The 24317-nt window shown below is 39.6% G+C and overlaps 1 pseudogene; it reads right to left on the minus strand.

The window, feature by feature from the left end:
• Nucleotides 1-17965: 17965 nt before the first annotated feature.
• Nucleotides 17966-18083, minus strand: LOC124607757 (annotated as a pseudogene).
• Nucleotides 18084-24317: the final 6234 nt, after the last annotated feature.

The raw sequence follows: 24317 nt of genomic DNA on the forward strand, positions 1-24317 counted from the left end.
GTCCCATGCCAGGAGGAGTTGTCACCTCTGTCAGGACAATTTAGGCTACCACACGCTAAGAGTTAGGCATCTGTAATACGGTCGCTCACGACAGTGCACCGTCGGAACAGATTAGTGGTCGAAATTGAAATCTCGATATAAAATCGCTGTTCCAGGCACAATCGGTTTTATAGCTTACATAGCCTCCTGTATCTTTCAAAACACTCTTTTCAAAGAGATGGGGGACTGATGAGCTGAGATGTTAAGTCCCATAGTGCTCAGAGCCATTCAAAGAGATGAAATAGTTGAGACCGATGTCTACACATGTTTTCATACAGTCCCATAGAAGAGGAACAACCTCACCATGGTCATTGTGGAACATGATGAGAACTGGTATGTGGCGGTACGGTGGCACTCCACCACCGGTGTTAAGTCATGGCAGTGATTGTGTGTGTGTCAGTGTGTGTGTGCCACTTCATTGTTTGGAATGACAGTAATAAGGAGAGTCGACAGGGAGACGTGATAGAGCGCCAGAAATGAGCTGTGTCTCCTCGACGTCCCCTTAACCACCCCGTGAGTAAAGTTACTCGATTTATCGGTGTTCATCAACGCAGGCTGTCCAACGTGTTTACGAGGTACAGCGTACCATTCGTAGCCATGCAACGCAAGGTAAGAACAGCGGTCGTAAAAAGATCCTAGCATTGAAGAACCGGAGGCGAGAAAGTTAATTTCATACCCGATAGGAATTGCTGCTAGCTGTGCAATCGGGCCCATTTCAATCAGTTTCCGAGCGAACTTCACGCAGTGGCGATGCGACACAATAACGATATCTCAGGTATTAGCAAAAGTAATTTTACAATTTTCTTAGCACTTTATAGCTGGAAGTTTCTACGAGAAAACGGAACACATATTCATCAACAACGACAGTTTTCATCACACAGACGAAAAAAATTCACACCTCTTACAGTATTTTATTTTTTCGTCTGAGATTACTTTTATGTTTTCACGATAAAGTATGCACCCCGTCCATCTATAAACTTTGAGATTGTCAATAGTTTTTTTCGATACTGCTTCTGTATTTTTACAAAGATCGAAGTAAAAAAAATCCTAAAAAATTTCTTGTAACGTTAGCTCTTATCGTATTCCGTAACGACTGGCGAGAATTTTCTTTCAGAAACTGTTGTCTCATATCTTGTACTAAAAATAGAGATGTTTAACATTTTTTCGGAATTTTTACTATCGTTTGAAGTTATCGCTAACTGTTAATGCTGCAAGAAGATACGACTCTGACCTGCCTAGTTTCGTGACGATGACTATACGGGTTGTAAATGATAACTGTTTACAACGTACCACAGCGGTGTAGGGGAAGTCGAGACGAACAAATTGACACAGGACAATTGCGTTCTATCAAGTTAGGTCTTAGCACTTTCAATACGACAAACTGGCGTTAGAGTACAATTTACCTGAAAATATTATGAATTTTAGCAGCACAAAATTAAAAATAATGTCGTTGTGCTGGTCTGGCCTCCTTAATACGAAACGACTGAACTCGTAAGAATTAAGTTAGTTAGAAAGTTAGTTAGTTAAATTTTCCTTAGGTCATGTGAATGAGCGTTTTTACTGAAACGATGTGGAACGAATAAGTGTGTAGGATATGTGCACATTATTAGCGTTACCATTCGTCAACACATTATTATTTTTATTCCTACTCATGCAAGCGCCCTGAACTTTTTTATGACTGGGTACCAGTTTTAAAATAGAATTTCGTCAATGGAATAGAAGGAGTTGTCCAGCAGTAGTGACTTTAAATTAGGTTTAAACATTGATTCCCTATGAGTTAGACATTTTATGTTACTGAGAAAATGATCAGAACTTTTTATTACTGCTTATTGCACTTCTTTCTGAGTCACTGACAGCTTCAATAATGGGTAGTAAAGATAATATTTCCCTCTAGTGTTATAGGTACGGACACCGCTGTTCTTCTAAAACTATGATGGATTACTTATGGCCAATTTCATTAGCGAATACATATATAATGACGGCGCAGTTAAAAGGCCTAGCTCCTAGAAGGTATACTTACATGACAATCATGGGTAAATATCAGATATTATTGTTACTGTCCGCTTTTGTGCAATCAGTACTTTCTTTCTATGTCTTGCGTTACCACCAGAAAATTATTCCGTCAGGAATTACTGAGTGGAAATGCGTAAAACATATCAGGAGGTTGATTAGAAATTGTACGAAGAAAGAAGTAAGTACATTTAATTGTTTCAGAACTCAGTAATATTCTTCTTCACGGTCCCATGAAAATGCAACCCAAAAAATTTGGAGCATCGTACCTTACTTACTGACTCCCGGTCACGTGTTACAACAACTGTTGTTATGACTCTATTTGTTGTACATAATTGACCGTAGTGCATTCTTTTCAAAATTTAGGCAGAGTCCATTTTCAGAGAATCACTTAATAATTATTTGGAAAATATCGTTCACCAGCTCTTCTGTTACTTTCTCTCTATTGACGTTTGTTATAATCCTCGCATCGTCTTCAAAACGTATCATTCTTGCTTGCTGAGCAAGATGTATGAGACAGGCGAAATTCCTTCAGACTTCAAGAAGAATGTAATAATTCCAGTCCCAAAGAAAGCAGGTGTTGACAGATGTGAAAAATACCGAACTATCAGTTTAATTAATAAGTCACAGCTGCTAAATACTAACGCGAATTCTTTACAGATGAATGGAAAAACTGGTAGAAGGCGACCTCGGCGAAGATCAGTTTGGATTCCGTAGAAATGTTGGAACACGTGAGGCAATACTGACCCTACGACTTATCTTAGAAAATAGATTAAGGAAAGGCAAACCTACATTTCTAGCATTTGTGGACTTGGAGAAAGCTTTTGACAATGTGGACTGGAATACTCTCTTTCAAATTCTAAAGGTGGCAGGGGTAAAATACAGGGAGCGAAAGGCTATTTACAATTTTTACAGAAACCAGATGGCAGTTATAAGAGTCGAGGGGCATGAAAGGGAAGCAGTGGTTGGGAAGGGAGTGAGACAGGGTTGTTGCCTGTCCCCGATGTTATTCAATCTGTGTATTGAGCAAGCAGTAAAGGAAACAAAAGAAAAATTCGGAGTAGGTATTAAAGCCCATGGAGAAGAAATAAAAACGTTGAGGTTTGCCGATGACATTGTAATTCTGTCAGAGGCAGCAAAGGACTTGGAAGAGCAGTTGGACGGAATGGACAGTGTCTTGCAAGGAGGGTATAAGATGAATATCAACAAAAGCAAAACGAGGATAATGGAATGTAGTCGAATTAAGTCGAGTAATGCTGAGAGAATTAGATTAGGAAATGAGACACTTAAAGTAGTAAAGGAGTTTTGCTATCTGGGAAGCAAAATAACTGATGATGGTCGAAGTAGGGAGGGTATAAAATGTAGACTGGCAATGGCAAGGAAAGCGTTTCTGAAGAAGAGAAATTTGTTAACATTGAGTATTGATTTAAGTGTCAGGAAGTCGTTTCTGAAAGAATGTGTATGGAGTGTAGCCATGTATGGAAATGAAACATGGACGATAAATAGTTTAGACAGTAAGAGAATAGAAGCTTTCGAAATGTGGTGCTACAGAAGAATGCTGAAGATTAGATGGGTAGATCACATAACTAATGAGGAGGTATTGAATAGAATTGGGGAGAAGAGGAGTTTGTGGCACAACTTGACTAGAAGAAGGGATCGGTTGGTAGGACATGATCTGAGGCATCAAGGGATCACCAATGTAGTACTGGAGGGCAGCGTGGAGGGTAAAAATCGTAGAGGGAGACCAAGAGATGAATACACTAAGCAGATTCAGAAGGATGCAGGCTGCAGTAGGTACTGGGAGATGAAGAAGCTTGCACAGGATAGAGTAGCATGGAGAGCTGCAACAAACCAGCCTCAGGACTGAAGACCACAACAATAACGATGTTATTTGAGGAAGAAGAGTCGACCCAAACTTGAACCCTGTGGGGCTCCCTGTGTGACTTTTTTTTTCAGTCAAAAAATTTCTACGGTTCCAACATCGTCTGAATTATTCAGCACAGCCTTTTGCATTCTGTTTGTTAAGTACGATTCAAACCATCTATAAGCAAAGCAATCTCTCCCATTAAACTTTTTTTCTAAGAGAGTATTTGATCTATTGTATCAAACGCCTTGAGATGATCGCAAAAGCACCAACTGGCGATGTATTATTATTTAAGCCTTGTACTACTTGATGAATAGCATTCTGAGGCGAGCAACCTTTCTGGAATACAAACTGTGATATGATAAGTAAATTGTTTCCAATTAAGTGTGTGACTACTCTTGAGTATATTAATTTTTCGAGTATTTTGAAAAAAAAAGAAGAATGTAACTAGGGAAATTTGACGATGATTGCTTAAGTCTGTTCTTTTAACTTTCTCCTTAAGTGGGTTAACAGTTACATATTATATGCTGCCTGGAAAAATTCCATGCAGCCGTGATGCGTCATATATCACTAAGGGCATTACTTACCGTATTTTACAGACTTTTGTCTTCGAAAAATCGTCTTCAAAATTCAAGTGTGTCGTATACTCGAAATTAATGTAAAAATGGCCAGTGTTTGATAAAATTCCCGCCAGCCCTAAAAGTGGACATACCGGTGTATTCGATGCTGCTGGAAATCTGTCTCCATCTAGCAACATTGGATTTAACTCGTAGTAGCAGTGCACCAATGAGACGAACAAGAATTGCTAGGATTCACAAGCTTGCTGACACAGTTTTCCTCCCATCCCGCCATCACAATTCTTGAACACTATTTATGGTGGCACTGAACTTTAATTGAAAGTGATTTCTGTTATCGGTAGCAGTATAATATTTTGTTAGCAGCTAGTTTCGTAATGGAAAACAATAAACGGTGTTTGTATGATGCGGGATGTAAATTGAAAGTAAAGGCATATGCAGAAGGAAAAGGAAACATAGCAGGTGAACGACATTTCGTTCCTCCACGAACCAAGAAAAACCATTCGCAATTGGCGGGCTAGTGTGGAAGAACCGAAAAAATGGGGAAGACTAAATGTGAAAGTAGAGGACTGACTGCATAATGGCCGAAAATAGAAGATGACATATTGAAATTGATTCAAGGACATCGTCAAAATGGCATTAGAATTACTACGCGAGTGATTCAAATACACGCTCGTAAGCTAGTGCTACAGTGGAACTAAAAAAAAATTAGGGGTGGAGTTTGTTGGTGTAACATGTTCACCACGCGTCATGGACTTAAAATGCGAACCAAAAACCATATATCTCAGAAAATGCCACATGATTATGAAGAGAAAATATTATCTTTTCATCGCTTTATTATTCAATATCAAAAGAAAACCAGTGTGGAACTATGCCAAATAACGAATATGGACGAAACTCCTCTGACATTTGATGTGTCGTGTAACGGAACTGTTGCCTTGAAAGTTGCTAAAACTCTCAAAACAAGTGGATATGAAAAATGCACTACAATGTTGTCCCTTCATGTTGTGTTGACGGTACAAAACTTTATCCAGTGATCAGTTTCAAGCACAAAACAATGTCAAAACCTTCTGAAGTAATGGCAGGTGTCGTTGTTCACGTGCATGACAAGGGCTGGATGGAAGAGGCTTGTATTAAATTATAGAATAAAAGAGTTTGGAGGAGAAGGAAAGGTGCTTTACTGAAGAAGAGTTCTCTTCTTGTGCCAGATCACTTTAGGAGGCATTTCAAAAATTCCATGAAAGAGAAATGGAGACAGGGAAATAGAGAGATCGCAGCTAATCCGGGAGGACTTACATCGTAAGCGCAACCTCCTGTTGTCTCGATAAATAAACCATTCAGTGTCTATGAGAGAGGAGCGGAACAAATGGATGATGGATGAAACCAAACATGAATTCGCGCCGAATAGAGAGCTTCAAAACGACCTGCAATTAAACAAGTGTGTTAGTGGGTAAAACAGTCATGACCTAGAGTGAGAGAAGACACTATTGTTAAATTTTTCAAGCAGTGCGGCATAAATAGCGCTCTCCATGGCAGTGAAGACCATCTTATATATGAAGAAAACGAAAACAACGACGACGACTAAGAGGAAGAAGAAGAAGAAGAAGAAGAAGAAGAAGCAGAAGAAAAAGAAAGTTCAGACGACGATATTCAGGCATTTTAAAGGTGTATTCTGTTATATGAACTAAGAATTCTTTTTAGTTTGGCTTTACAATCTAATAATAAGAGTGATAAAAAGTTAAAAAAAATGGTTAAAAATTAGGGTCCATCTTACAATCCGTTGCGTCTTATACTCCGTAAAATATGATATTAAGTTGCAGCAATTTTTCAGAGTCCTGTTTGGAATTTCATCAACCCCACAAGAGATATGCATCAGAATGTATAAAACTATATTAATTTCAGTGAATGACGCTGGTGCTACCTCTTGCTACTTAAAGTTCTGCGGAATGACATTTTTAATATATTCTCTTGCTTCAAGTAAACCATTTACCTCTATATTTGATGATACTATTAGAAAGTGATTGTTAAAAGTACTTGCGACTTGTGAATTTTCAGTTGCAAATTTGTCATTTAGTTTAATAACATTTACTGAATATTCCGTCGGTGTTTGTCAGCACACAATAATAATATTAAAGAGGAAAACACTTCCTAATGTTCTGCTTGTATTTATTTCTCACGAACCGGCTTTCGGCTTCTCAAACCATCTTCAGGTGACAACTGAATGTCGCAAACACAGATAAACATGATGGGCGACTTACGCAGATGTTATTTGTTCATAAAATACAAAGCTGACAAACTGTTTACGTGAGATCCAAAAGAAAAATATTACAATAATTACATTAACTGAAACAGAGAGGGTAAACAATGAAAGTTTTTATGTGGAGATGCATATAACAAACAATGAGAAATAAAAGGAATTTTCAGTTTGAATCTAGTATTTGGAGCGAAAACTTAATATAACAAGGGAGAAAATGGATAATGAGTCTTTTTGTTTAGTACTTGGCTGGTATTCTGTGTCATATGTTTGTTGATTTCCATTATTTTCAATAGGGTCATCTGTCTACTTTTTTTTGACAGAATGTAAAAGTTCACGTTCTACATCATATGGATGGTTCTCTGTTAAAAGATGGTCGGCAAAGGTTGAATCTTCCTTCTTCAATCGCCATCTTCTCTCGTCTTCTAGTTGCCTAATTTTCACAGTTCTGCCCGACTGACCAATATACACCTCTTTAAAATGCTTGCAAGTGATTTTCATATACATAGCTCTGTGACAAAGGTTGCATTTTGCCTTTACTATTGAATAAAAATTTTGATATGTTATTGGTGTTATAAAATTTAGGTCTATAGTTGTCAGACTTTAACTTTTTTGTAAGAATGTCAGAAATGTTGCCAAGATATGTAATTTTGCAGCAGGTTTTGAAACTAACGAGTGATTGTTAATGGCCAGCGTATATAAGCGGTAGTAATTTCATTCATTTCCTTTTTTCGTACAATCACAAGTGTACTACGTCAGTTGCTATGAAAGCTGTAAAGATCGGAGGGAAAACGTAGATAAGAGAAGAAATGCGAAACTGTGCGCGATTCTTGATAACATAAGTCAACATTTAAAAGTCTGTCACATGCTTATTACGATCGTCACACATTCGTGTGGTACGAAAGTTTTGTTCGCGAAGTCGGTGAAGACGTAAATGCAATCGTTCACGAAATGTACTTACGCGAAAAAGAAAATCTCGGACAACACCCGTTCACAAGAAACATCTTCCTGATCGAATAATAAATTTATCAGATGTAACAGTTACTGTGGATGAGCTCAAAGTGTTAAATAAAAATACTGAATATGCACAATTTCTCGAAAACAGCTATATATGCTAAAAGTAGATCTAGACCTCACGTTAGGTGATGAAGTTTCTACGAAACATTTGGTAGCTCACAATCTGAAAACTACTGTTGCTATTGGAGACGAACCCTTACGCAACGAAATCAGTACGTTAAGCAAGTTTAAGAAGAGAATAATCTTCAACAGTGTCGTCGCCACCAAAACTGATAAATCAAAGGGTTTAGTTTTTTTGAACAAAACTGATTACTTTACAATAGTGAACCAGTTCCTTCATAGTTCCGACTTGCAACATTTACAAAAGGATCCAACTCCAGCCCTAAATGAACAAATGAAAGCCACCGTCAAATTATGTAAAAGTATTACATATGAAACCAACAGCCATATGCTAATTCATATGAATCCCATGGCTCCTAGATTATATAGCATAGGCAAATTACATAAAGATAGTGTTCCGATACGCCCAGTAGCGTCATCCATTTCCACTCCATGTTACCTACTAAGGAAAGAGCTTAATTATATCATATAATAAAACCCGAAATCAGGTTATTGAACTAGAGGAACCGACTTGGAGTACTGTGCTAGGGAGGAGATGGTACAGGAGAAACCAGAGTAATAATAAAACCATAATGGGTACAAAAAGAGACGAAGAAATGCAAACAGCAGAAACAACAGCGTGGCTATACATCGGTAACTTAAAGAGAATCATCACAACTGCTACAGTAGTGAAATACTTTAACAAGAATGGAATATTGGGACAACTAGAATGTGAAGAACTGCGCACACTGGGCGACAAAAAAGCTTTCAAAGTAGGCATTCCGTTTGAAAAGCTACAAATCACACAAGAACCAGAATTCTGACCAGAAAACATCAAAGTACGTCGATTTCGTTTCCCAACACGATCAATGGAAGAGGGAGCAGAGCTCAACTAAACTAAGAAGAAAACCATTAGAGCAAGAAATAAAAGCAGTCTTGTGGAATACAGAGGGAGTAAAAAGTGCTATTAACCTAACACCAACAGACATTCTGCAAAACTCGGATCTTGAAATTCTAACAGAAACCTTCCTGATAGACAACTGGTAACATAAAGATTTATATAATTATCACCTAACGGCAAAGAAGGGAGAAAAAATGGTTCAAATGGTCTGAGCACTATGGGACTCAACTGCTGTGGTCATTAGTCCCCTAGAACTTAGAACTACTTAAACCTAACTAAACTAAGGACATCACACACATCCATGCCCGAGGCAGGATTCGAACCTGCGACCGTAGCAGTCGCACGGTTCCTGACTGCGCGCCTAGAACCGCGAGACCACCGCGGCCGGCGAAGGGAGAAAGAGGACGACCCATGGGAGGAATATCTATCCTATTGAAACCCTGGATGACGCCCACCAAAAAAATCATAAAACAAGAAAATAGTATGCTAGTAGAAGCAGCAAACATAAATATAATTGCAGCCTATTTTAAACCGCACACAAATGCTGTAGAGATAATTGACGAAATAGTCACACACATCAAACAATGCGACACCAAACCCACCATTATTGCAGGCGATCTCAACTGCTGAATATACACAGAAAACTATAAAACAAAACTAGTCGTTGAAACCCTAGAAGAAGATGGTTTCACCCTACTTAACGATAGACAGATACCTACATTCATATGCCACGATGGGAAAAGCACCATTGATATCGCATTAATAAGAGGAGAAATAGAAGGAAGTATTCAACCAATATGGCATGACTCCATTACTCCTATACGAAAGCACATTCCAATGAAGATAAAAATGAATATCGTCACATCACCGCCAGGAAGAAAGACCCACCAAATCACACAAAGAAAAATTGATATAGAAAACTTAACAAACCAGCAAGAACAATTAACACAAATAGAAACTTTCATAGAGGAAGGAGACCTTGAAAAAGCAACAGACCAAATAGAAGACCTCCTAAAAAATTCAGTGATACAAACAATCCCCAAAACAAGGACGGCAAAAAGATGGTTCGATGCTGAATGATACATTAAAAGGAACACTGTTCTAAGAACGCTCCACAGACTAAGAAACCATCATGATGCGGAAACATACAAACTGTATGCAGAAGAGAGGAGAATCAACAAAAAACTAATATAAGAGAAGAAAAAGGAATACATAGAAAGAGAGGCAAAAAGAGAAGCGGATGAAGCTGAGAAAGATCCATACATAGCAGTAAGACCAAGAAAAATGGCTCATACACCAAACATAGACCTGAAGGAATGGGAAGACCACTTCAGTAAGATACTGAATAAACGAGGAATCAAAACACCCCCAAAGAAAGAGAAACAACATCAAACTATGGAAAAAGACAATATATGGGAACATCTAAATGAAGAAGACGTGAAAGAAGTAATAAAAGCACTGAAGAACAAGAAAGCAGCAGGACCCGATAATATATATAATGAACATATAAAATACGAAAAAGAGGCCCTCCAATACATATGGACCAAACTATTTAACAAATGCCTGGAACTTGGAAGAATTCCGACACAATGGAGACACTCGACAATAAAAGTTCTCTGCAAAGGTAGAGGAGACCGAATGGACCCAAACAAGTACAGAGGCATAGCCCTGGAAAATACTCAATTCAAGATGTTTTCAAAGATAATAACACAAAAAATCCAAGCCTCTGTGGACAGTCATCTCCCAGAACGACAAATGGGTTTCAGATCTGGAAGATCTACACTTACGGCAGTCAGACTTCTTCTAAAGATCATCGACGAAGCGCTACAAAAGAAACAAATGTTCTACACAGTGTTCATAGACTTTACCAAAGCCTTTGACCTATTGGAAAGAGATCTCATGGTCCGAAAACTGGAAAACACAATGGGAGAAGATAGCGTATGGGCAAGAATAATCAAGTCAATCCTCGAATACAATTTAATCACGATATCAGACAACCTCTCTTTCTCGAACCCCTTTCTGCAATCGAACGGAGTCTTTAAAGGGTGACCCAATGAGCCCTTTGCTGTACGTTCTTGCCATGAAGAAGTACTCCGAATTGGAGAAAATGAAGATGATATGTATGTATATGCATACGCTGAAGACATAGCCGTAGGTTCAACAGACATACAGAAGCTGCAGAGAATCATTGAGAAAATAGACAGATGGTGCAGTGAACACGAAGTACACATAAACATAACAAAGACAGAAATGGCAATTTTCAGAAAAGGAGGCAAAACACCCAAGAAATCGGAAATCAGCATCAGAGGACAAAAAATAAAAATCTCATCAGACTTTAAATACCTAGGAGTGACATTGCAACCAACAGCCAAATGCTTCACAAAACATACAACAGAACGTGCAGCCCAAGCAATAATAGCAATACAGGACATCAAAAACATCCCCCTACTCAGTCTAGAAACAGCGATGAAATTATTCAACACAAAAATCTTGCCAATCCTGGCGTATGGGTTGGAGGTTATATGGGACCACCTGACAGAAAAAAATCTAGAAACACTAGAAAAGGTAAAATCGACCTATCTAAAAAGAGCACCAGATCTCTCAAAGACAATAAGATCTAGACTAGTGTACCTGCTAGCGAGAGAGACATTCCTAATTGAAGACATCAGACTTCGATATATGATGCCACACACCAGGGTTTCCACAAAGCAACTGAAGATCATGGAGGACAAACGAGAAAAAATATGGTCCGAGTTCTATGGCACCGAAGCAGTGACGAACCGCTCATCGACAGCACCAAACTTCTAACAGCGACATGTCGTAACTAGACTTTCTATTCACGGCTTTCATCATCTAATCTGCAAAAACAAAACTTATCACGACCCAACCACAACATGTGTATGTGAACTGTGTAGCGAAGCCTGTGAACGATATCACATAGAACTGTGCAGTAAAAGAGTGAAATCGATAAATGAATATGCAAAAATATAAAATGTAAATGTAAAATGTTAAGCAAAGTAATGGCTTTTTTGCCGGTAATTTTATTAAATAAAAAAAGAAAACCAGTTTTAAACCTAAGTTTGGTACCGAAAATTCGATTGCTCCTATTGACAAAATTAAAGACATGCAAATCCCATACAGTTCTAAATTAGTATCTTTTGATATCGCGAGCTTATTTACATATGTTCCTGCTGAAGAATCGATTAAGATATCAAAAGATCTTTTGCATAGATCCAAAGTAAATCCTGTTGAATTACATGACGTAATTGATGCCACTCAGATGTGTGCAAAACAGAATTACATCCAGTTTCAAAACAACTTTGGCAGTCAGTCTGATGGCCTAGCTATGGGTTCACCTCTCAGTACTATACTATTCGAAATTTTCATCGACAATTTCGAACAAAACCACTGAACTGCAAAAGTAAATACTGGTTCAAATATAACCGGTACTACTAGACAGTGAGAAACATTACTACAGCATTTAAACTCACAACATAAGAAAGTTCAGTTTACAATGGAGCTAGAAGGCTCTTTTATAAATTTCTTGGACCTTAATATCGATATTAGCACAAGAAAAGACGTATTTAGGATTTACAGGAAAAACGTAGCTACTGATACAGTAATCTGTGCAAACTCCCAGCTTCCACATAGCCACAAACAAGCATCTTTCCATTCAGTTCTACATAGCCTCATATCTGTTTCATTATCCAAATAAGCCTTTCAAACAGAACAACAAATTATCAAACAAACCGTTTCCAGCAATGGCTATAGCTCTGCCCCGATTGATACTATTCTACAAAAAAAGGAAATGAATAAAATTACACCACTCCCGTGCGCTGGTCAACTACAGTCCCTCGTTTACTTCAAAGTTTGTTGCACAATTCCATATATTGGCAACATTCCAGACAATCTTGCAAAACATTTAAAGTCTGCAACTAAAGACCTGCATTTTATTACAGCAATAACATATCAAAAGTTTTATTCAGTAGTAAAGACAAAATTCAACCCCTGCCACGGAGTGGTGTATATTAAAATCACTTTCAAACATTGTAAAAAACTGTATTGGTAAGTCAGGCAGAGATGTAGAAATTAGGCTATCTGTATACGACAGAAGCTGTCAATTAAAGAAGATAGATTCGATTTAGCTGATCATCTTTTAGCAAGAAACCATCCATCCGATATAGAATATGAACTTGTACATTTCGTAAAAAAAAGCAGAAAGATGACCCTACTGGAAATAATGGAAATCAGCAAAAACATGACACAGAATACAAACCAAGTACTAAACGATCAGAATCAGTTTCTATTATCTCCTTTGTTATATTACGTTTACCTTTCAAATAATAGACTCAAACTGTAAATTCGTTCTATTTCTCATTACTTGTTATATGTATCACCCCATAAAAACTTTCTTTGATTAGCCTCCTTTATAGTTAATGTAATTATTTAATATTTTCTTATGTATTCGATGTAGACATTCTGTCACTTTTGTATTTTCTGTACAAATAATATCTGCGTAAGTCGCTCATCATGTGTGCGACATTCATTTATCACATGAAGAAGGCCTGAGGAGCCGAAAGCCGGTTCGTGAGAAATTAAATACAACTTTGCAGAACATTAGAAACATCTTTAATGTTTAGTTTAATTGTTATGGAATCCTGTATAGTGATTGGCCGTCCTGTCCCTCGTTCGACTATGTCCCATACAGTTTTAATCTTATTATCTGTATTGTCTATTTTTGTTAGGACATGCACACTTCTGGACATTTTAATGACTTTCCTTAAAATATTACAGTATTTACTTTTTGGTATTCAGTTACACAAATTGCCCTCTTCCTTCTACAGGAGATTTTAATTTCCTTTGTTATTCACGACTTTCATTAATTTTTTTATATCTTCTGGATATTTTTTAGATGTAACTTCAAATTATTATCACGTATTTACTATGGAATGAACTGAATTTGACATGAAAATTTCTTTCTACGTGTGCCTCATACCATATCACCTCATTTAGCTTACTGTTAAAACATTGTGTATTGCTCTCATTATTAAGCCTCACTGCTTTGTATGAAACTGACTCGGTGTTGTAAGGTACTACGCTCTTTATCTCCATTAATTGTGTATCATGATCAGCTACTCCATTTGCAGTTATGTACACATTAATTGTTTCAGCCTCAGCGCTGTCTATAAAATATTATCAATCAGTGTTCTACTATCCTGCTGCATACGAGTTAGAAAACTCACTACTGAAATTAGATTGAAACAACCAAATAAGAATTTTAGTTTATTTTCCCTGTCCTTAACTTTTATGAAGCCTACGTTGAAATCTCCATAAACTATCAACTGTTTCTTCTTGTGTGACGGGTAGCTCAATAACGCATCTATATCCCTGATAAATACCTGAAAGTTTCCTAGAGGGGATCTTCATATCGTTACAGTTATCAGAGAAGTATTTTGCAGTAACAACTCACGTGAACGTGCTTTTAGGCTCAGATCCATATAAAAACAATTTATTTCTCTATTTTTGACTGGGTCCAATTTTTACATATGTTGCAACTCCTCCTTCTCTCATGTTAATTATACACGAAAATGAGAAAAGTTTACAGTCCTTGTGGTTACAAGTTGTTGACAGAGGCACATAACATCTTCAGAATTTTCCACATCTGCTAAGAATACGATAAACTTATCTATCTTGTTTTTCAACCATCTAATGTTGTGATAAAACAAATTAATTTTATTGTTCTGAAAAGTGTTACACGTGTCATAGTCTTGTACTGCTCTAATTTGTTTCAGTACTCTCTGTCTGTAACTTTAACCTAAAAAATGTACTCTTTTATTTCTGGCAATCACAGAGATATTGTGTCGTGTGGTTGTGGTTCCCATTATACTTTCTGCAAGGTGCTCAGCTAATCTTTCCTTCTCCTACTATTCAGGTGTAGGCCATGATTAACATGTCCCCATCTACCAATCGCAACAGGTACGACACAGAAATGAGACGTCGTTTCAGTCAAAAGCAATTCGCTGGTCATGTCGCTGCAAAACCTCGACAAATCGCATATAAGTGTGTGCTGTTGCTGCCCCTATTTCCTACGGGTCATCTGTAATACTATATTCTAAGTTGCTAACCAGGCTGTTTCCTGCTCCTCTTACTAAAACTACCTTATGCTTTCATCAGAATTTCTGTACAAGTTCTGTATTTTCTCTGTCACCTGGCTAAGCTTGGCACTAGGTCTCACGACGCTTGTGACACGAAAATCTATGCCTAGCTTTTCCTGTAGCAATTTGTCTACACCTTCCCTGTGACTGCTAACGACCGAGCCTGAAAGTTGTTTCTGCGATTCTTCTGCACCCTTCTAAGCTCAAAAACTGGTTGAGGCACTAGCCCTACTCCACGTAACAAGTCAAATTGATTCTTAACCGGAATCTGAAGTGTGATTTATGAGGTTTTCTCCTTTTTCCTTCTGCTTTTCTCCTCCTCCCAGCTCTCAATGTCTGTTTCCCCCTTCAACCAGTATAATTCAGAATACGTCACTTCTAACTCTGCCTGGAGGACGCAAATCTTCTCTGTTGAACGGCATTTATGTCTCAACTACACAACTGACAATTCGTTTGAAGAGCCTCGCCTGACATGTTTTTTACTCACCAATGCACAGTTCTGACACGTTTCTCTCATACCAATAAAACTACGCCAACATCCACATTTGTCACACACGACGCTACCATTATCGTAAATTAAAAATCACTACAACACACTTAAGCTGTAATAAAATAATAATCATTAAAAATGTTTCTTTCGAAGAGCTAACGTCCAGGCGCCAGGCAGATTACAATAATCCTATCCAAGTTCATTGAACGTAGGTAGTATAACACACGAAGTGAATGAAAACTGTAGGAGAATGGTATTTTCTAACAACGCTCTTAAACCGGCGCTGTCAGGAAATTATGTAAAGCTTTTTAATGGATCCAAAACGACGCTTAACGATGAAACGGAAAACAGAAGTTAACACTAGCTTGTAAACGCAAATGGATTGATTGATTGAATTTTAAGCTTAATTAGTTTTTGTATTACCTTTACGAAAGGCTTTTTATTCCATTACTCTCTCGAGAAAGTTTTAATTAACGACGTTAATGAAATAGCTGACTATGTTGGTGGTGTATGAGAGCGCAAGTATATTGAAGCGCTGTGGGGCGAGCATGCGCTGTAAGTTAGTTGGCTTTTGTAGACCCATTTGATGTTTCCCGGCTTGATGGATCTCAAGTGTCCCGCATAAGCTTTTAAGTCTCGGCGTCCCTTACACCACCGTGGGCCGCTGTAAACAGTTATGGTTCACACCCTGTGTACGGTATATTAAGGGGAGGTTTACTATCTTTGGCCCGAAAAGAGCATGTCTTTTGAGAATTTTTTTTCGGGATGTGTTATAGATATTAATGTCAAATTTGGTCATAATGTTTATTGGTTTTTCCTCTACAAACTGGATTTTTTTTGACCGGAAATGTCGAAGAGCCAAGACGGAAGTGCCGTTGGAACCAAACAAAATTTCGATGTAGACCTACACGCGCGGTATGTCACAGGTCATCCGGCTCTTCTGAAACCAAAATTGAGTTGATGTTAGCGAAGTATATAAAATTTTTTAGGAGTTGGACCTCACTAAAATTATTTGGATCATAGAAAACAAAATGGCGGCCATTTGAAAAAATTGGATTTTTGTCATCGATTTTTCGACTTCGTCGGTCAAGTAAAAATATTTATAGTTGATGGATCGGAATAAAGGTGGTACAGCTCCTAGACAATTTAGTTAGCTTCGTCGGAAACAAAGAACTATGCCAATCGGTTCAACAGATTTGAAGTTAGCACACCGCGCGGTAAAAAAAGATCATTTCGAGAAAGCGCGTTTGACGTTTTAACAACACATAAATGCAATATTATGCAACTTACGTTCAATCTGATATTCCGGGTCCATAAACTAGTCCTTCCTTTTCCTCATAGAGGGCGTTCTGCTCGATGTGGGCCATCCTGAGCTTCACCAGAGCCGCTCGTACGGCCGGTGACAAGCGGTTTTCGGCCGCTTGAATCAGCTGGTCGTCCGAATGCTTGGCGAACTGCGTCGAATAGTGTCCCAGGGTGACGTCCATCGTCATGTTCTTCAGAATTGCTGAATACCCTTCCTTGAAGCTGCTCACTGCCAGGAAAGTCGCACTCTCCACAGTCTTCGCACCAAAATGCAAATGCTTGGGGGCTAACTTCTAAACACACGCGTTCAACCTTTCATTTGAATTTTGTGTGTCTCCTCCTAAGCACCGGTACAATAACTCATTCTAAGAAAGGGTCTCGTAGATCGGGTAAATCACTTTTTGAACTTCTTTGGAGAGCGGCTGGTCGTGTTGATATTCGTCCAGATGTCCGGCAGCCGCTGGTCATCCGTCGGACACTTGTGGAAATACGTTGCCCAAATTGCCTTCTTCATCTGTTCCAACGAATTGGAATGCCGTGTGATTGCCGAGCCGTAGTACGTCGTAAGCTCCTTGATCACTTTATCAGTTTTAGTCATGGGCAAGCACATAGAATAATTTTTCGAGGCTACAAAGTCGAAATTCCCGAAAAAATCTGGTGCGTGAAAAAGGCCGATTACAGGCAGGTGCATTTTTTTGTTCAACCACGAATAACAAACATTTCCCTTCCGTATTCGGAAAAACCGTTTCAGGAGTGGATTCCAAACACTTTTATGGATTCAAAAATGCAATTTAAAAAAAATCGACTTTTCGAAGCAAAAGAGAGTAAACCTTCCCTTAGTGATAAACAGTGTGTGGTGGACAGAAACAACAGTGCTACTGATTTGACAACGTGAAGGGTGGTAAGCAGTGACGCACACGACTGACAGAAGCAGCTCACAGCCTCAGGATCTGAAGCAAAGTTCGCACCTGACTCCGTGTGAAGTGCGTAGTGGTGATTCGCTGGACAAGCTACAGTGGGCCGAAGTCGAAACTCTGCGATTTTCGTATAGAAGGACGTATAAGGTTCCATGTAACACGAATCTCTTCAGATCTTTGCATCGGGATGGGTGGCTTCTAGTGTGACAGGATTCTAAGGCATTGCATGCGGTCAGCACACCGCTCTCCCGACCTTATGTCAGTTTACGAGACCGGAGCCGCTACTTCTCAATCAAGTAGCTCCTCAGTTTGCATCACAAGGGCTGAGAGCACCCTGCTTGCCAACAGCGCTCGGCAGACCAGATGGTCACCCATCCAAGTGCTAGCCCAGCCCGACAGCGTTTAACTTCGGTGATCTCACGGGAACCGGTGTTACCACTTCGGCAAGGCCTTTGGCACAACAGATTGGATGCTACGGCAGAAACCTAGAAAGATACCGGTTTGCCTCTGAGTGTTGAATTTAATTTATCTTGAACTCTAGGGCTTAGTGAAACGTGCAGTTTGCTTATTCTAATTTAACTGATCATTATTTCTGATCTTTGTAACATATCCTTGACTATTCGGGGACACATTCACTATCTTTGACAATAAATAAAGTTTTGTCAATTCTGAAGTTCAATTAACGAAACGGAAATACAACATTTTCTGCTTAAGTTTTGGTCAAGTATTTCATACATTAATGGCGTCTGAATGGATCGGGATGAGTCGTAGCTTGTAAAGTAGAAGACGTATGTTTTTTTTTAAGCCTTGGCGAATCAAATTTATTTTCAGTGCCAACAGAAACGAAAGTTACAATTATTTACTCCAATATATCTCAAAAATAAGCTGGGATCATTGTGTCGTCACGTAAGAACAGGGAAGGAAATACGTGGAATCATAAGAGAAACAATTAAAGAGGAACTCAAACACTCCATCACTCTTTCAAAAATAGATTCAGCAAGAGAGAAGATACCACGCCGTCTTGAAATGAAATGGCTCTAAGCACTATGGGACTTAACTTCCGAGCTCATCAATCCCCTAGAACTTAGAACTACTTACACCTAACTAACCTAAGGACATCACACACATCCATGCCCGAGGCAGGATTCGAACCTGCGACCGTAGCGGTCGCACGGTTCCAGACTGTATTGCCTAGAACCACTCGGCCACTCCGACCGGCCACGTCGTCTTACCTACTGAAACTAATCGAGACTGGGCAAAGAAACAAGTCATCACAACGAGCAGGTACTAAAACCACGAAAAATTGTAAACTGATAAAAATAAAAATTAGTAAAATCCCACTACACGTATAGACACTCGTTCTTCATGCCAGTAAGAGGTCAATCGATTACAGAAAGTTATTGCATTACCACCATAGCCTGATGAGCTCGTGGGTGGACGGATACAACGACATAAGAAACTCACGGAAAGACATTAAATCTGAAATCAGAAAAAACGGACAACATTTAACTACACAAATATTTTTTCATTTTATGAAGAAAACTTAGTACAGTTGAATAGTGAATACGAATAGATACCTCAACATTATCTAATGAGCACTTTGTAGAACACTGATGAACACGCTAGGTACGAAAACCTACTACTTAGCCACAAAAACCATATCTCAATAAACGATCACCCACATTTTAAGCAAGCACTAACAGTATGAACGCTTATCAATGATTAAAAACGCAAAAAACATCGATCCCGTCATAGTATCACATGAAAAAATGTCTGAAATAAAGTCCGTTAAAAATCGGCAAATTTGGAATTGCAAACCACGTGAGGTGTAAGCAGACGTCTTCAATTTATCCGAAGCATCGAGGATGAAATATCTTAATAAAGTACCTAGATGAACGTGGTCCGTTTGTCTTACCAACCCATATGGTAACACAACGATCTATGCACAAAGTACTTCTCAGGCAAACGTCTGAATCATTGGCCGCATGACAAATTATAACTATAACGAATAATGTAAATCTTCTCCTCCTAGCACTGTAAGCCTGAAACCTCACTACAAAACAAAATTATAGTGTACGAATACCATTCCAACAACGATATCCACATCTCAGAGAGTCTACGCGAGACACAACCTCACTTCCCATGAGCTCAAACAAGAGTGTTCGCCGATTCGCTTGACCAGCACTCGGGGGCTTCTGAAGCCAGAGGAGAGTGCCAAGCCTAAGACCACCGGCACTCCATACCAATTCTTGCGTAAACTCTTACACAAAACGGGCACCTGTCTCTATCTGTTGGTAATCAACTCTCTTCCTTCGCCTAATTATCCTATGATGGGAAGAGTACCGCATCACCCTTCAAGTCTCACTTCAGCCACGAGAAAACACAGTCGCCTCAGACATTAAAACCAGACGTACAGAATCAAAACACAGATTTAGGACATGGAAAAGGCATTAAGGTAACAAAAAGAGCTAAGGTGGTTGAAAGAGAAAAAAATCACCGTTCTTTTTCTTCATTCGGGTTTGCTTCCGTCACATACTGGAAGTTAGAGGCATCGACAACCCTGAAGCAACACAACTACCTGACACAAACACACGATTCGGATCTGACGGATCCCTTTCAATCTCTTTTCAATTGTAATCTGTCTTCTAAGTGTTCTGCGTAGTCATATAGAAAAACAAAACGTAATGGGCTGCGACTACTCTTGCGGAGATCTTATGCCGAAAGCAAGGAAAGCAAAAAAATGGCTCTGAGCACTATGGGACTCAACATCTTAGGTCATAAGTCCCCTAGAACTTAGAACTACTTAAACCTAACTAACCTAAGGACATCACACACACCCATGCCCGAGGCAGGATTCGAACCTGCGACCGTAGCAGTCCCGCGGTTCCGGACTGCAGCGCCACAACCACTAGACCACCGCGGCCGGCTAGCAACGAAAGCCACGTAGTATTGGACGCACAAGCTTTCTCGAAATTGTAATTTTTTCTCTAGGCTGTACCGGAAGATTCATAACACAACACAACACTACGATGCGTTACTTAATAGAATTACAAAATCTTTTTGGTTTTTGGAGATTCTTTTGGACGTGAAATTATGAAGCAAGAAAGTCATTTTTGTTACAACAACGTTTCAACTGGACCTTCATTAGTTATAATCATTAAACCAAACTTAAATACAACTTATACGTCTTAGTACTTCCTTTCTACTTCAGGAGAAAATTTACTTCTATCAGTAAAAATTTCATCATAAAGTTATTAAGTTAAAATTTTGAACAGAATACGCCTAAATGAAAATATTAGTTCAACCTTTAGTGAAACATTTATCACAAGCATCGTAATGAGTGTTCAGCTCTATATGGGCACAGTTCCCATGGGCCCAACCCTCAAAACCGTGATACTGAAACCATTCCTCTGAGAAGATTTCATTGGCCGTACAATATTCGCTGTTCTTCACTGCGTATTATCGGAAGCTTTAAATCTGTAAAATGGAAGCTTTCACCACCGGAAATGTCACACTTATTAAAATATGCGGTGCTATTATGCCGTGGTCGTATGAATTTATCATTACCAGACGGGGTGGCCGAGCGGTTCTAGGCGCTTCAGTCTGGAACCGCGCTGCTGCTACGGTCGCATACCTCGGGCATGGATGTGTGTGATGTCCTTAGGTTAGTTAGGTTTATGTAGTTCTAAGTTCTAGGGGACTGATGACCTCAGATGATAAGTCCCATAGTGCTCAGAGCCATTTGAACCATTTGAATTTATTATCCAAATTCAACCTTTAGTCCGTCCCCTTCTTCGGAGGACATCTTCAAGGGGGTTGTAGGTGTTTCGGAGATCCGACGCACAGCGTATCATCTACCAAGGGCTAGATGCTAACTGAAGCGATATTCCGTTTCCGCGTGATAGCGCGCAGTGGCATGACAAAAAATGGCTCTGAGCACTATGGGACTTAACATCTGTGGTCATCAGTCCCCTAGAACTTAGAACTACTTAAACCTAACTAACCTAAGGACATCACACACATCCAGGCCCGAGGCAGGATTCGAAACTGTGACCGTAGTGGTCGCGCGGTTCCAGACTGAAGCGCCTAGAACTGCTCGGCCACAACGGCCGTCTGCTTTTGTTCTCTGTTGCTGTCGCCCCGTGGTGGATGACTGTTACACATCTTCATCAACAGAACTCAGGTATAATTCAGTTTTACACCCTCTTCCTTCCGATAAAGATTATTAGGGTTCGCATCGTTCGCCAACTGTTAAGTGTTCTTGTATTTTCCGGTCGGATTTGTACATTACGGTGATACCCCATTTTCTTAGGATCTTTCCTATGCAGTCAGTAGAGTCACTAATGAAGTGCAGCTAAATTTTCAATTTCGCAGGCGCCTGTACATCGCTATGGTCTTCCCGAGGTTTTCTTGACGTTCTTTTTTTCTCAGCAGACTAATATCCATTCTTGAGCAATGCATTCGTTCAAAATGTTCAAATATGTGTGAATTCCTAAGGGACCAAACTGCTGAGGTCATCGGTCGCTAGACTTACAAACTACTTTAACTTGCGCTAAGAACAACACACACACACACACCCACGCCCGACGGAGGACTCGAACTTCCGGTGGAAGGGGCAGCGCAATCCGTGATATGACGCATCAAACCACGCGGCCATTCATCGCGGTGTCCATTTGTAAAAATATCATGCTCTAGCCGCTAATATCTCTTCACCGCCTTGCTTTTGTCGTGGGTGCGGATTTCAGTCCTGGTGTAGATAAGAGTACGTAATAGTCCGTACGTGGTTTTTCAGTATACCTTGTGGTCCAGGCTATAATGTTATTTCTTAAAGACTAGCACATCAAGGAAATGTAATACGTCTGCCTCTCATTTCATCGTTAATATTATCTTCGGATTTATGTCATTGATATGTTCATGGTGACTATCTAATTCCCCTCTGCAGTGTCTCCACGAATGAAACGTGTCGTCCTCGTAACGGACCCGTATGTCCCATTTATTGCTGGCAGTTCCTAAAGCCTGTTCTTCCAATTTTTCCATAAGGACAATTGCTGTTGACGAGCTTACACGCCTTCCCCCATAGCCACGTCATTCGTCAGTTCCTGAAATGCAGCGTTAGATTTGAAGCGCGTGGTCGTGAGACAATAATTCAACAGTATCGGCAGGAAATACCAGATTCAGTTGTTCCAACACCTCACTGTGTGGAAACGCGATGGACAGAGGTACCACATTAAAACTGAGTAATATTTCCTCCAGCTGGACCACTGTAACATTTAATTTACTGATAAAATCTACGAAATTCTTGCTGTAAGGATCGGATTGGCCGACATTCGAACGTAATAATGTTGTCAAGAACTAGACAACAGAATAGGTGGGTGAGCCAATGGTACTTCCTATAGAATTCACCAATTAAAGACATAAACCCTGTTAATGAGTCCATGATCATGTTATGGCACTTACTTTATTTTTAAACGTCCGTCTTGATCACATGAATTCTGCAGTTCACAATTACCGGTTTTTGCCATTACCATCTTCAGATGCTTTACAAATAGTAACACAGTATTGTAAGCAACTAATTTCAATTAGCTAATACAGAATCTACAACAGGCCGAGTTAAATATAAGAAAAGCAAAAAATTATATGATTAACAACCAAGCATACCAGCCATACATATCACAAATATCTCAGTGGCGCTGCCTCACGGCTTTTATGTAAAAAGTTTTCGTTTTGCTTTGGCATAGCCTGCGGAAGAAGGCCCAGCGTCCTCGCCGCTGGTGGTCGGCGTACACGACCACACGCCAGGGTCGAGAGCCGCAGCAGCCTGGCGTGCGGTCGTGTGCGCCGACCACCAGCGGCGAGGACGCTGGGCCTTCTTCCGCAGGCTATGCCAAAGCAAAACGAAAACTTTTTACATAAAAGCCGTGAGGCAGCGCCACTGAGATTCCACGGGGAATTTGTGCCTTCGACTGTCGAGATTTTAATTTTTAATATTTTATTCATTATCTGACACTTACGGTTACGTTTAATTGTTGTGTCATGCTGAAAGGTGCCGATTTACAGATGCGGTGTTACCTTTAAACTTTTCAAACTGAATTTTATACATTACGTGTTATTTCTTCTGCCAAGCTAGTAGCTTCTATTATTTCTCTTTTCATTTTTTATGCTGATTTTAAATATGGATTTTACTTTCACATATTGTACACTCTTGCTCATAAATTAAGGATAATTGCAGAATGTGGTGCCACACAACGTGACACTACACAAAACTGGAGCTAATAGTATAGGCACATACGGAACACACACGACACAGATCTGTAAGTCCACGGTATTGGTGATAAGTTGAGAAAACCGTTCCGAAACAGCTGTGCTACAAAACGCCACTGTTTCCTGCGCATGTACCCCGATATCAATATGTGATATCATTACCATGCACACGTACACAGGCCACACAACGGGTTGGCATACTTTGGATCAGGTGGTCGAGCAGCTGCTCGGGTATAGCCTTCCATTCTTGCACCAGTACCTGTCGGAGCTCTTGAAGTGTCGTTGGGGTTTGAAGACGTGCAGCGGTACGTCGACCGAGAACATCCCAGACGTGCTCGATGGGGTTTAGGTCTGGAGGACAGGCAGGCCACTCCATTCGCCTGATATTTTCTGTTTCAAGGTACCCCTTCACGATGTCAGCTCCGTGGGG

Source organism: Schistocerca americana, chromosome 3 (genome assembly GCF_021461395.2).
Source record: "Schistocerca americana isolate TAMUIC-IGC-003095 chromosome 3, iqSchAmer2.1, whole genome shotgun sequence".
In the NCBI taxonomy this organism is placed as follows: domain Eukaryota; kingdom Metazoa; phylum Arthropoda; class Insecta; order Orthoptera; family Acrididae; genus Schistocerca; species Schistocerca americana.